Source organism: Alligator sinensis, unplaced genomic scaffold, assembly GCF_000455745.1.
Source record: "Alligator sinensis unplaced genomic scaffold, ASM45574v1 scaffold961_1, whole genome shotgun sequence".
NCBI lineage: Eukaryota > Metazoa > Chordata > Crocodylia > Alligatoridae > Alligator > Alligator sinensis.
Genome location: NW_005842737.1, coordinates 576863 through 590227, shown reverse-complemented (window position 1 = coordinate 590227; position 13365 = coordinate 576863). Strand labels below are relative to the sequence as shown.

At 48.2% G+C, this 13365-nt stretch overlaps 1 protein-coding gene and 1 long non-coding RNA gene across 2 annotated transcripts in view; one reads left to right on the top strand and one right to left on the bottom strand.

Annotated features, from left to right (window-relative positions):
- Positions 1-13365, bottom strand: part of SHANK3 (SH3 and multiple ankyrin repeat domains 3) — a 513573-nt gene that overhangs the window by 13585 nt on the left and 486623 nt on the right. The gene's annotated exons all lie outside the window — the stretch shown is intronic.
- The window catches only part of LOC112552040, a 16169-nt gene continuing 10271 nt past the window's right edge, over positions 7468-13365 (top strand). Inside the window, exons 1-2 of the long non-coding RNA XR_003096388.1 lie at positions 7468-7725; positions 11768-11942. This is a non-coding gene — a long non-coding RNA (uncharacterized LOC112552040). The remainder of the gene's footprint in view (positions 7726-11767; positions 11943-13365) is intronic.

Sequence of the window (13365 nt, the reverse complement as noted above, 5' to 3'; positions counted from 1 at the left end):
GAGAGGAGCTCTTTAAGGTAAAAGACAGCATTGGCATAAAAGCACATTGGGATAAATTGGCTAAATTTAGGCTAGAAATGAGAAGAAGGATTCTAACCATCATAGGAGTGAAGTTCTGGACCAGTCCTCCAAGAGGAGGAAGACTGGACAGAAGCAGGACACTGGCTGCCGTGGTTCCCCTGCTTTACCGGCGGCAGGTTAGGGTGTTAGGTCTGTGCTAAGTGCGGGCGGCACTAGTGTTACGTAGAGTTTAGACCATGGATTCTATAGGATGGTTTGAAGGGGGATGATCCTGCCTAGGGTGGGAGTTGGACTGGGTGGCCTCAGGAGGTCCTTTCTGGGCCTGCTTATCTATGATCCTATGATGAGTAGTGGGGGCCAGGTGCCTAATAGGCTTGAAGGTAAAGCATAATCCATCTGAAGCACAATTTTGGAATGGGGCTACATGCTATGTGGCCTGTGATGATGGGGTTGGAGCTCATGTCCCAAAAACCCCTCCCAGTCACAGAAATCATAGGTCCAGGTGCCTGTTAGGCAGGACTGCTGGTGAGGACGTAGCGCCAACTTGTCCGTATTTCCATATGGGCAGAGAGTGCAGAGTGGGCCATGTTGGGGACATGACAGGCTGTCCAAGCTAAGGTTGGGGAGATGAAAAATCTTTCACATAGTGACAAAAGCAACAGTGAAGGCTGCTGTGCAAGTGAGTCATGCACTCTATGACTTCTACTGGCTGAGAGCGATCAAGGCTTTTCCTCTGAAGAAGGCTCTTAGAGTGCAGTGGTTCTTGATTCTTGGCCCTGATCTTTTTACACACCTGCCACCATTTGTCTCGATGACACTCCTGAGGTTTTGGGAATGCACCTGCCAGCAGAAAGGGCTCCTGGACTTGGGGTGGTGGCTCAGAAGGGTGAGTGCATACTCGTATTACTGCTGATTCCTTTTGTCGGGGTGGTGGCAAGATGGATCTGAGGATGAGGAGCCAAACTGCTGGTGCTGACCACGGCTCTCCTGTGACGGTTCTCACAGCGGCATTTAGCTGCACATCAGTAAGTGTCCATGTGCCGTTGTATCTGCCAAGCCTGGTGTGCAGGACATGGCTATGGAAAAGAGAAGGACTGACAGTGTGGTCTGCAAGGTGTGGCCATCGGGCCCCCAGGGGTACTTGAGAGCTCCTTTATCTTGGCAGAAACCACCATCATATACTGGCAGCATGTGAGACCACAGCTCAGCGCCAACAGCGATGGCAAGACAGAACCCGTAGGAGTCAGCCATGCAGGAGAGGAGGTCTGCTGGTCTGTTCCATCTGATGGATACAGAACTTCTGGTTGGTGGCTATAGCTCTCTGCAGATTTGCAACACATGACTTTTCACCCTTTAGAAGCAGAACCCCCCACCAAGCTGTTGTATGCCCCAAACAGGTCCAAACAGGCTGCTGTTCAAGTAAGTCATAGGAGCTAGTAGCTGGCTTTGCTGTGGGTCATCAGTGCAGTTACCTGGTTGTAGGTGCCTTGACTTGGTCTGGGCACAGATTGGTCTTCAAGGTGTATTTTCACAGAGGGATGTAAGTCTCTGGTCAGCAGGGAGTGGAGGGGGAACAATGCCTGTTGAGAAAAGTCAGATAGGGCCTGATTTTTGTACCACAGGTCACAGATGATTCCCACTGACTGCAGTGCAGGGAGAAAAATAAGACCCATAGTGAGTCCAAAGTAACATCCACTTAGTGAAAATTAAGTTTCAGACCCAAGAAGAAGCTGAGTTAGATCTAGATGGGAAGAACTGGATTAACACCGTTAAACATCATTTTGCACAGACTCCTTGAATGGTGGGGCAGTGATCAGAGACAGCTGTGTCCCATCAGTGAAGACCAGGTCCAGTCTCCTTCAGAAATAATGAACAGTCCAGGGTGTTAGGGAGAGAGGCAGAGACCGGAGTGAAGAGTTTCTGACCAGTCCAGTTAGGACACTTGCATCCATTCAGCTCAATGACACTTTCTTGTGATTGGTTTGGGACTCTCTAGCAGGTGCTTTCACATGGCTTTCAGTGATCATCTAGTCCTCTTGTTAGGCTGCATTAACCATGTCGGCAGTGACAGAAAGTGGGTATCTGGGAGAAGGTGTGTGATCATTGGGGTGAGCAGTCCTCACCAACACTCGCTCTGAGGTGGGAATTACCCCCATTCCCGATGGCCCTGCCACAGCTAACTTCTGTGGTGGAAGCACCAGGTGCAGATCTTGGCAGTGCCAATGACCTGTGCAGCAGAGGGAAGGGGCTGCCTCCAGCCTGAGGCTACTCCTGTGGATTTAGGGGTCAGCAGCAGCAATCCCTTGCAGTCGAAGATGATTGTCTTCCATAATCGTCTTATCTGTGGGTCCAAAGATGGCTGACAAGGCCAATCCGGGATTGTCAGGCTCTATTGCAACTCAGACACAAGTTTCTGTGTGGGGTGGGTGACTCTGGGTTCTTCATTCAGCCCACGACATACTGTTTCTGCTGCTCCCACCTTTCTGTCTCCTGTTGTTGTTGTGAGGTTTCAAAGTACTGAGATCTCTGCAGCAGACTCTTCCTCCATTTCCGATAGTCCTGGACAACAGCCTCCCATAAGTTAATGTAGATGATGCATTTTTTCAAGTTGGTCTTGAGGACATCCTTGAAGTGCTTTCTCTGCCTTCCTTTTGAGCATATGCTTTCTTTGAGCTGGGAGAATAAAACTTGCTTTGGAAGTCTGGCATCAAACATCTGGATACTGTTTCACAAATGACAATAGTCCAGAAGGAGAAGAAATAATCATCGCCTTCGTGTATTTAGGACTCACTGGGTGCATCTACATGAGATGCTAACTGCGCAGTGGCTGAATAATACTGTAAAATGCAGTAGTGCATCACAGCACAAACAGAGCTAATATGCTACTGCGCAGTAGTGTCACTAAAAAGGCATTAGCTGGCACTACTGCGCAGTAACTCTAGTTTCTGCACGTTTATTTAGTACTTGATTATACAAGTACTAAATAAATGCACAGTAACCACTGCATAGTAGCATCTTGTATAGACTCGGCCCCAAAATAGCATTTTTGGAAGTGCAAAAGCGCCTTAATCCCTTTCCTGGAGGCAGTAAGGAGACAGGAGACTGAGCTAAGTATGCAGTGTATGACCTCTTAGTATCCTCTACACCACTCTCTAGACCATGGGCCCTGGCAACTTTGTTCCTTCCCAGGACTCTGCTACCTGAGTGTCTTAAACGGGGTCAAGTGAATCTGTTTTTGTTTGGAAAATGAGACAACGTGGCATCACAAAAGTCCCCTACTCAGCCAACTTCATTTCCTGCTTCGGCCAAACTGGGAAGAACAGCCAACCAGAAAAGGTATTTCAGTCCTGCCTGGAGCCATCGCCTAGACACACGGCCAAGGCAGGCACTACAGTCACAGAGACTGTACCCGAGGCTGAGTGGCCAGCCCGCCGCCCACGCGCTTGTAACGGACAGTGCTCTTGGCTGTTGAGGCTGTCGCAATCCAGTCACTGACTTGGACGTCTGGGCTCCCCCAGAGGCCGGACAACTGCACAGGTCACAATCCTGGCTCATCCAGAAAGGCTCACAGGCGCTTCCACATGAACAGCTGTGCCAACAAACAGCCACGCTTCCCTACCCAGCCTCGGAGGTGCCGATATGTTCAGCCAGCACAACGGCAAACACTTCACCTCAGCAGCCGTCAACAAGCTGGCGCCCAAAAGGCCCGTGTCCTCTCAGCCCACACAGACCTTGCTGCTCTTCTGACCCCAGCTGACAGATGGGGCTCACCCGTAAAATATCCGCGCTTGGGACACCACAGGGAATACCGAGCACAGCAGTGGGCCACCGTGGCAACACAGGTACAGCATAAAGACAGTGACTGCTTGACACAGGGAATGCTTCTGAGGAAGGTGTGAGATGTGCACAGGAAGAGATGTGGGATAGTCTGCCTCAGGCTGGTCTCAGGTTAATCTCTCCTGGTGTGCTGGATGCTCTAGCACCCCTCCATACTTCACGGTGACACTCACCCTTGTGACTCCAGATGTACACACTCTTCATTAGCGCCTGGCTAAGCTCCTGCTATTGTTTCATGGACATTAGAAACACAAACCACACCCAGTGCAGCCAGGCCCCACACGAGGCACCGTGCCGCACGTGCTGGTGGAAGGCTCAGACACCACGGTGACAGGCCTCTTGGCAGAACACGTCTCTTGTGGCCCGGGCTGATTGCACACTGTGGAAAGACGCATTTCCTTCACCCGTTTGGGATTCCTGACTTTTAACACCATTGCACGTGGCCTCCTTCCTGTGCTATGAGAGAGGGTGTGCAGACGCTCTGCTGTGTATCCATTACTGTATACACCTCTCCTGTCTGCTTTCACAGGTGACAGTCCCAGCTTTTGTGATATCTCTTTTTGCAAGAATCTTCCAGGCTTGTGCCATTCTCACTGCCCCTCGCTGTACTCTCCATAATTCTGCAGTGTCCTTGATGGAAATGGAGTCTTTTCTTTTGTTTCCACTGATCAGCCACCACACCTACCCTCTGCTGACCATCCTGGTCCTTTGAAAATGGATGTGTCAGGAACCGGATCTCATTCCTTAAATTCAAAGCATGCCTTCAAATTCTGGGCCTGTGATTTGCAGTATCTCACCTACGCACAGGGAGCAGGACTGCTGCCGCTAGCTCTGCTCCTTAGGCACAGTGCAGCTCCGAGGGCAAGGTGAGGCTTGTCAGTGCCGGAGACAAAACCTTCTCAGGAGCTGGTCCAAGCATGTGGACATCACAACCCCCTCAGACTTCACTTGCTCCTTTCCAAATACAAAGCTCACTTGCTTTTACTTGGCCTCCGATCTTAACACCTCGAAGCTTATAAAACAAAGCAAATAATCGTCCATCATAATTTTCTGTTTGAGGAGAGGAATGGAAAAGGAACCCCATGTGGAAGATGCTAGCGCAGCCACTCAGAGTATCTCTAGGAGGCCCTCCCGTGTCAGTGCGACAGGCTCAGTGAAAGACTCACTCAGCAAGCAGTGGGGAAAATGTTGGATAAGCAGTCTGGATGGGAAAAGCATCTCTGGCACTGATATGTCTCACCACGGAGGCTCGTCTTGGGGAAGCCTGTTTGGGGGCCATGCTCAGGCAATCTCTTACGCTTCATTTGGGCAATGGGTGGCTCTTCTTGTTTTTGGAGAGAGGTAAATGCTAGGTCCTGAACAGCAGGTGCCTCTCTCCTGAGCTTCCCGACCCATCCAGAACTAGACACCTGCTTGTCTCAAGAGCAGAACAAAGAAGAAAGGTCCAGCACTGGCTCTGACTCGCATCCTGCCTTGAGACCTGAAGTATCTTGTCAGTGAAGATCGAGAGTAAGAGGAGGAGGCCTGTCCCTACAATGCAGATAGGAAGGGTAACTGCCTAGAGTATGCCCTGTGGATCCCATCAGTTCTCCAGGGCTATCTGGCATACAAAGTGAAAAATATATACGGTAATAAGCTGACTGGCAGGTCATGCATCTAGAAACAAAGTCTGTAAGGTCACCCTTACAGTATGCAGGACAATATTCTAGAAAGCAATGACTCTCACAGTGACCCACGAGTAGAAACCAACTGAACAAGAGCTTGTTGTATGGTGTTGGGCTAAAACGGAGACATTAACGGAGGACCTGCCAAGATGACAAGGGGGCTATCATACTTCTGCATTTCACATGGGCGAGGCCGCTGTGGACACTGAAGAAAAACTGGGAACTGCTACAGTGAGTCTTAAAGGGCCCCATCTGTTAGCTCAGCTAAAAGACCACATAGCAGCTCTACGGTGGTGTAAAAGTACCAGCACAAGGAGGAGATGCTGAGTACTAGAGAGTTCTTAGTCAGTGCAAAGAGGCCTAAACAAGAGTTGATAGCTGGAAGCTAAAGCCAGACAGCCTCAAGTTTGTAATAAGGCCCCGGTTTTTAACAGGGAGGGTGACTTTCCATGAATAAATTACCACGGGGAGCAATCCATACCTCTACATCTTTGTGTCCAGACAGGATGCCATCCCGAAAGGCATGCTGTAGTAAAATGCAAGCTGTTAGCTTTCCACAGGGATTTCTAGTAAAGTGCAATGGCTGCCTTAGACAGGAGTTCAGACTGGATGATTATAATGGTATTTTCTGGCCTTATAACTGTATGAATCCATGAACATGGATGCGATGCCTCAAATTCCTTAGGTTTTTGGTTGTAGCTGTGTTGGTCTAAAGACTTTGGCAGGCAAGGTGTTTTGGGTAGATGTGATATCTTTTATTAGACCAACTGAGTAGTTGGAAGAAAGTTAGTTATTTGCAAACTTTCCAGTGCAACCACCCTCCTTCAGGTATGGGGGGGAGGGTCTCTGCTGTTCTGAGACGCCAAGGAAGAAAGAAGCTAAAATGTGGCAGGCTGTCAGAGAGAATGTAAATAGGCAGAAATTAGGAAAACAAAAGGTAAAGAAGGGAAGGAAGGGGGAAAAGCCAAAGGTAAGTAAGGGAGACTCTACTGGAGTAGTTTTCCAAGGTAGAAAAGAGTCTGTCTGTGAAAAAGTAAATAGCTGGAAATTAGGAAGAGAAAAGACAGAAAAGGAGGGGAAGGGAGGAAGGCGGGGGCAGGGGGTGGGGAGGGGGAAGAAAAGTGTAAAAGGTCAAGTCTGGCAGGTACCTGGTGAATCAGATGTCAGGAAGGTTGTAATATGTCATAAATCCAATGTCTATATTGAGTCCATGATTTTTTGTATCTAGTAGATTTATGAAGCGAAGTTTGTAGGCTTGTCTACGAAAGCTGTTTTGTAAAAGGGGACTTACAAAACACCTTTCGCAGATGAGGTGTTGGATATTGGATATTGGGTTTATGACACATTACAACTTGCCTGACATCTGGTTCACCAGGTACCTGCCAGACCTGACCCTTTACACTTTCCTCCCCCGCCCCCTTCCTTCCTTCCCCTCCTTTTCTACCTTTAGTCTTCCTAATTTCCAGCTATTTGCTTTTTCACAGACACTCTTTTCTACCTTGGAAAACTACTACAATAGAGTTTCCCTTACCTACCTTTGGCTTTTTTTGCCCCTCCCTTCCCTTCTCTACATTTCTTTTCCTAGTTTCCACCTCTTTATATTGTCACTGACATCCTGTCACACTTTTAGCTTCTTTCATTCCTTGGGAACAGCAGAGACCCCTGTGACAGAATGCATCAGTGTCTCCCCAAACTGCTATCAGGGTTATCACCTGTCTGTCCATTTGGTTACCATGGTCACTGCGGTGGGCAGGCGGCCCTCCCCACACCCTGCTTCAGGTAATCCTGAGGTGTAACCTGAGCCAGATACATTCCCGGCAACTAGCTCTGCCTATGTAACCTGAGCCAGATGCTCCCTTTGTCTCAAGTCCCCCCCCCGCAAGTCATGTGACTAGCTTCCTTACCTGGAAAGGTGATGTCATTTGAAAGCACCGGGTTTCAGCCAGTGGGCCTGCTCCTGGTGGGACCTTAGTGATGTGGTCATGATCGGGGATAAAAGGGGTCCCCATGAAGAAGGAGGGGGGAACCATTTTTGGCAGAGCCATGCTGCAAAGCAGGGAGAGAGCTTCCATGCTGGAGCCCTACGGCTCCTGGGGAGAGAGGAAGAGCAGCTGAACGCTGCAGCCCTCTCTCTCTCTCGAAACTGGACATACAAGAAACTGCCTGCCTCCAGAGGAAAGCAACCAGCCTCTGGAAGATACTTGTGAGTAAGGTACTTGAGATCTATCTAGATATATAGCTTGCAGGACAGCAATTGAGTAATCAATGTCCACCTAGCCACACTGTTTGCTCCATGGTTATTCTGTAATACCTCTATCCTGTACCCTACCCCAAACTTACTCCTTGTAACCAATGAAGTGCTCCATCGTTCTAAATGTGGTGACCTGGCTGGGAGAGGGGCATGCCCTTGTGTTCCCTTGGTCCAGCTGATGAAGGGAGACTACTATTTAAGCCCCAGGCTACAGGAAGCTTCCCAAGTTCTTGCAGTGGGTTGAGCACCTTCTAGGACTATGAGGCCTGTGTTTCCCAGGGGACACATGGCCAAGAATAGTCCAGACCCTGGGTGGTGGCCTAATAAAAGATATCATGTCTACCCAAAGAACCTTGCCTGCCAAAGTCCTTAGTGCACTGATGATGCAGATCTGCTCCAGAAAGCCTTCCCTTGAAGAGAGGGCAAGTTTTAAAGTCAACCAACCAATGTTGGTTCCCTGCATAGGTATTTCCTAAGCATGCTCACAATCTTCTCACACACAGTAGAAGCTTCTTAGGCTGGAGTTGAATTGCCCAATGTCATAGCTCTTCTTATTTACTATGTCTCCAAAATTCATGTCCTTTGCTTGGGGATAGCCTTGGTACTGTCTTTATTGCAAAACAAGTGAAAGGAAATTTATTTTTTCCTTTGTGTCCATCCAAACTGCTCATAAGGCCTCACCTAATGAGAAAGGGTCAGTTCCTGGAGGATGGTATCATGAGAGTGGGCAGGTAGTCCTTAGCATGAGGATGCCAATTAAGAGCACAGAAGCAAGCTATCCCAATGTGATGGAAGAATAGTAAGTGCAATAGGAGACCCACCTGGATAGACAGCAATCTCTGCAAAGAACTGAAACTCAAAAAGGAATTCTACAGAAAGTAGAAACTTGGCCATAGCACTAGGGGAGTGTATAAGGGCATTGCACAGGCTTGCAGGGAGAAAATTAGGAAGGCCAAGACGTAATTTGAGATGCAGCTGGCAAGGGACATAAAATACAATGAAAGGGATTCTACAAGCATGTCAAGAGGAAGAGCAGAGACATTGTAGGGCCCTTACAGAATGCAGAAAGTGATTTAGTTATGTATAATGCAAAGAAGGCTGAAGCATTAAATGCCTTTTTAACTTCAGTCTTCACAGTTAAGGGCAGCTACGAGATGATGAACTCAGTTGGCAGCAACAATAGAGAAGGAAACAAAGAGCCTAAAGTAGTGGAAAAAGAGGTTAGGGATTACATAGAAGGAAGCTAGATGCTTTCAAGTCAGCAGGGTTGGATGGGATGCACTCTAGGATACTAAGGGAACTGGCTAATTTCAGAGCCATTGGATATCCTCTTTGAGAACTCATTGAGGTTGGGTGAGGTCCCAGATGATTGGAAAAGGGCAAATATCGCACCCATATTTAAGAAAGAGAAGAAGAAGGATCTAGGGAATTATAGACCAGTCAGCCTGACCTCAATACCTGGTAAGACCATGAAGCAGATCCTCGAGGAATTTATTGTGAAGTACATAGACAAGAACATGGTGATCAGGAACAGCCAACATGGATGACCAAGATCAAGTTACGCCTTACCAACCTTTTGCCTTCTGTGATAATGTGACAAGCTCTGTGGATGTGGGGGAGAGCGGTGGACATGGTATACCTTGATTTTAGCAAGGCTTTTGACATGGCCTCCCATGACATTTTCATTACCAGGCAAAGGAAATACAGACTAAGTCAAAGTACTGTAAGGTGGATACACAGCTGTTTGAATCATTGTATTCATCATGTAGTCCTCAGTGGTTCAAAGTCCAGTTTGAGGGAGGTATCAAGTGGGGTTCCCCAGGGGTCTGTTCCGGGGGTGGGGGGGTGTCTGGTATTATTCAGCATCTTAATTAATGGTTTAAACAATGGGATTGAGTGAATGATTAGCAAATTTGCAGGGGACAAAATTGGGTGGAGTCCTGGGTACTCCACAGGGCAGGGCTAGGATCCAGAGTGACCTAACCAGAATTACCTGACTGGGAAAAAAATGGTTCATAATTAATCAGATGAGATTCAGCAAGGAAAAGTTCAAAGTCCTGCACTTGGGCTGCAATAATTGCCTGCACAAATTCAGACTGAGGAGTGACAGGCTGGGCTGTAGCACTGCAGACAAGGGCCTGGGGGGGGTTGCAGTACATCATAAGCTGAATAAGAGAGAACTGTGCTCTTTTTGGTATGGTGACACAAATGATTAGAGGCCTAAGAGGAGGTGAGACTGGCGAGGAAAGGCTGGAAGAGCGAGAGTTATTTAGTCTGCAGAAGAGAAGACTGAGTTGGGAAGTTGATAACAATCATCAAATACCTGAAGTGTGGGTATAGAGAGGATGGAGATGGACTTTTCTCTGTGGTCATAGGGGCAGGAGTAAGAGCAATGGCCTCAAGCTGCAGCATAGAAAATTGAGGTTGGCATTTAGGAGGACCTTTCTGACTCTGCAGGTAGTCAAGCATTGGAATAGGCGGCCTAGAGAAGTGGTGGACTTGCCATGGCTGGAAAATTTCAAGAGCTGGTTGGACAGACACTTGGCTGGGATGGTTTCATCAATTCACTCCTGCCTGGAGCTGGAGGCTGGACTGGCTGACCTTGTGAAGTCCCTTCTAGACCTACTTTCCTATCATCAGAAGGATGAACTGGGAGTGGAAGGGCAGGGGTCATGACAGGCAGGGAAATGCTGACCCCCAAAGGACTGTGATAGGGGGATTGCCACGGCTGGGAGGAGGACTCATGCAGACTTGGGTACCAGCTTTGGAGTATCTTCCATCTGGCTGGCTTCTCAAATCTCACCACTCTCTTTATTTCGAGCTTTTCTTTCTCTGTCACTGCTCTTAATTTCTTACTGGTGTTTTCTTCTTTGCCCTATATTTGTTCAATCTTCTGCAGTCAGAAAAAATAACTAATGGTGCTTTCATCTTCAGCTAATTCATTTTTCACACCAGCTAACTGGTATAACTGACTGTCTCATCTATATTCCCTAGGTCACTTACACCTTTTTCACACCTTTTTCACACCAGACCAAGTAGGGACTTTCTAATAGAACAAGCTGAGCTGGTCTTGCTCTCCCTAAATGATGTGAACTCAAGCTCACAAAAGCTTGTGCTTCCTCCCTCCCCACCCCACCTCATATTTACTTAGTTTATAAGGATACATATGTAGGCTGACTTCTGACTAACGTGGTTACAGTCGCAGCAACAGGAAATGAACCCCGCTGATTCTAGCTGTGTGGTCAGTAGTGACTGACTCTTGCACACACAAAGGCTGAATTCTACAGGCGGTGGGAAGAGCTGGGTGCTTGAGGTGCAATTGGAATTATAATAGGCTTTTGGTAGCATTAAAGTTGGGTTCGACTCTGAAAAATGACTGGATAGCCGGGAAGCATAAGGCTTTCATTTTATTTTCTTCACTGATTCCAGAACAAATGTGTGAATTTAAAAGTAAAAAAAGCCCTGCCTTTTCTTAATTGCCGGAGCTGAGTTCTGAGAACCAACAAGGATCCTGCCCTTCCATCATCATCCTCAGCAACAAAAGTTGTTCAGGCCATGTCTGCCCATGAGATCCCTCCCTAACCCTGTTGTTTTCAGTGCGCTTGCACTGGAGTCACTGGCTGGAACTCAGCCAATAATTTGATTGATGATGCACAGGAAGGGATAGACTTCATTTTGCTCTCCTAACTGTGCTGGCTTTGCAGAGCCAACAGGCACTGTGCATAGTGAAAGCTTATCTTAGTCATGAACACGAGCAGCTCTGACTCAGACATACCGGGGACACTGTCCGACTGAGTGACAGTGTGCCAGTTTTATTCAGTCACTTTTCACAGTAGAACTGTAGCATGCAGCGCCAAAACAGCGTCCATTCTAGCCTCCTACTTTCATGCCTAAGAGCCTTCTGCGACATCTGTCTTTGGGCTGAGGCTTCCCTTTTTTGGTTTCGCCAGAACAGCGTTTTCTGAAGAATAAAACCCCTTCCTCTGTTCTTCAGACAGGTTTGGAATATCGGATGTGGCAGGTGTCTGAAGCCTGGGGCCGGTGCTCATCCCGGCGGAGGCAGGAGGCACTTTGGCCACTTGAACAGACGAGGTTTAGCCAGTCACCAACACTGAAGTGTATGTGCAGTGACTAGTTTCAATTAAGCTCAGAGCTGAGTTCAAAGCAAGGTAAGTACATTAGTACTTCTGTACTAATCACCTTGTTTTGTAAACCTCACTGAGGGCTACAACCTAAACTATGCACAAAGAAATCTGGTTTGGAAGTACCACAGTTCAGTGACTTCTGTTCTAGTCTATACTCATATTCTGTGCAATGACTCATAGTCTGTTCTAAGTTACACTCATTAGCTCTGGAGAAACTTCACTGACTTCAGGGGCATCAGTCTGGATTTACAGATGTAAAAATGAGAGCAGAATTTTTCCCATGTTGTCAGGAGCATGGTTTAACTGTGCTGCTACTGTGTGTGTGTGTGTGTGTGTGTGTGTGTGTGTGTGTGTGTGTGCGCACGCGCGCGCGCGCACGGGGGGGGTGAGAGGGAGTCTTGAAGGAATGTAGCATAGGTAACACAGGTTAAAAATGTGCCCCTAACTTGCAAAATCAACAGATGCTGCCTGATGCTTGTTGGTTACAGAATTAGGCCTTTCCTCTTCTTTCTTCTTTAAAAAATAAATTCTATCTTGAACAAAGTAGGAAATGAAATGGCCAAAGCTGTATTCAAAGAGTATCAAGGCTGCACATCTAAGCAGGGGGCAGGCCAGGTGAGCAATGCAGTTTATATGCAATCTGAGCACTGACCCTGTGTAGAAACACCACTTTACTTTTTAACCACTGAATGGAAACTCATCCTCCTTCAGTGCTTGAGGCATGAGCAGCACCTCTGCCCTGTCTGGGCGGCCTGTGGGCAGGGCTGCTGGTTACTGTGCTAGTGTACAAGGCAACCGAGGCTGGTGGAGAAGGGGCTCCTCCTGCCCATAGATGATGTGCATGGTCAGACAGATGGGCAGTGGGACAGAGGGCAGCTCGGCGAGAAGCTCACATACACTGGGATGGGGCTGTGCCACCCAGACAAAGCATCAGCCAAAGCTCCTGCTCCCCTGCTGGCATTAGGCCAAAGCACTGCCTGCAGCCTCTGCACACAAGACAGGGCCACGGGGAACAGAACATTGTTCAAAGCTCAATGGGGCTAAATGAGACAGGATTGCTGGAAGCCGATGTTCACAGTCAGGCGGGAATGCTGGACTCAGATGAAACAATGGTCAACGCTCTCACACAAACAAACAGGCCTTGCAATGGAGAGGGAACATCAGCTGACACTCGTGGTCATTCAAATGGTGTGGGGGGGATGAGCTAAGGTCCTGGCTGCTTCTCCTGGACAGAGGGAGGTACACAAGGGTCCACGGTCTGAAACACCTTCCAGGTGGCTGGGGAGGAGACCATCTCCCACCACCCCTACTCTAGATGCTGCCTGATGTCTCTGGTGCTGCCACTAGGTTCGTCTCGAGGGTGAACGAGAAAGGACTAGGCAAAACCTGCCTTCAGCCCTCTCACTTTTTGCAACCTCAGGCTGGGGGAAGTAAAGACTGACACGCA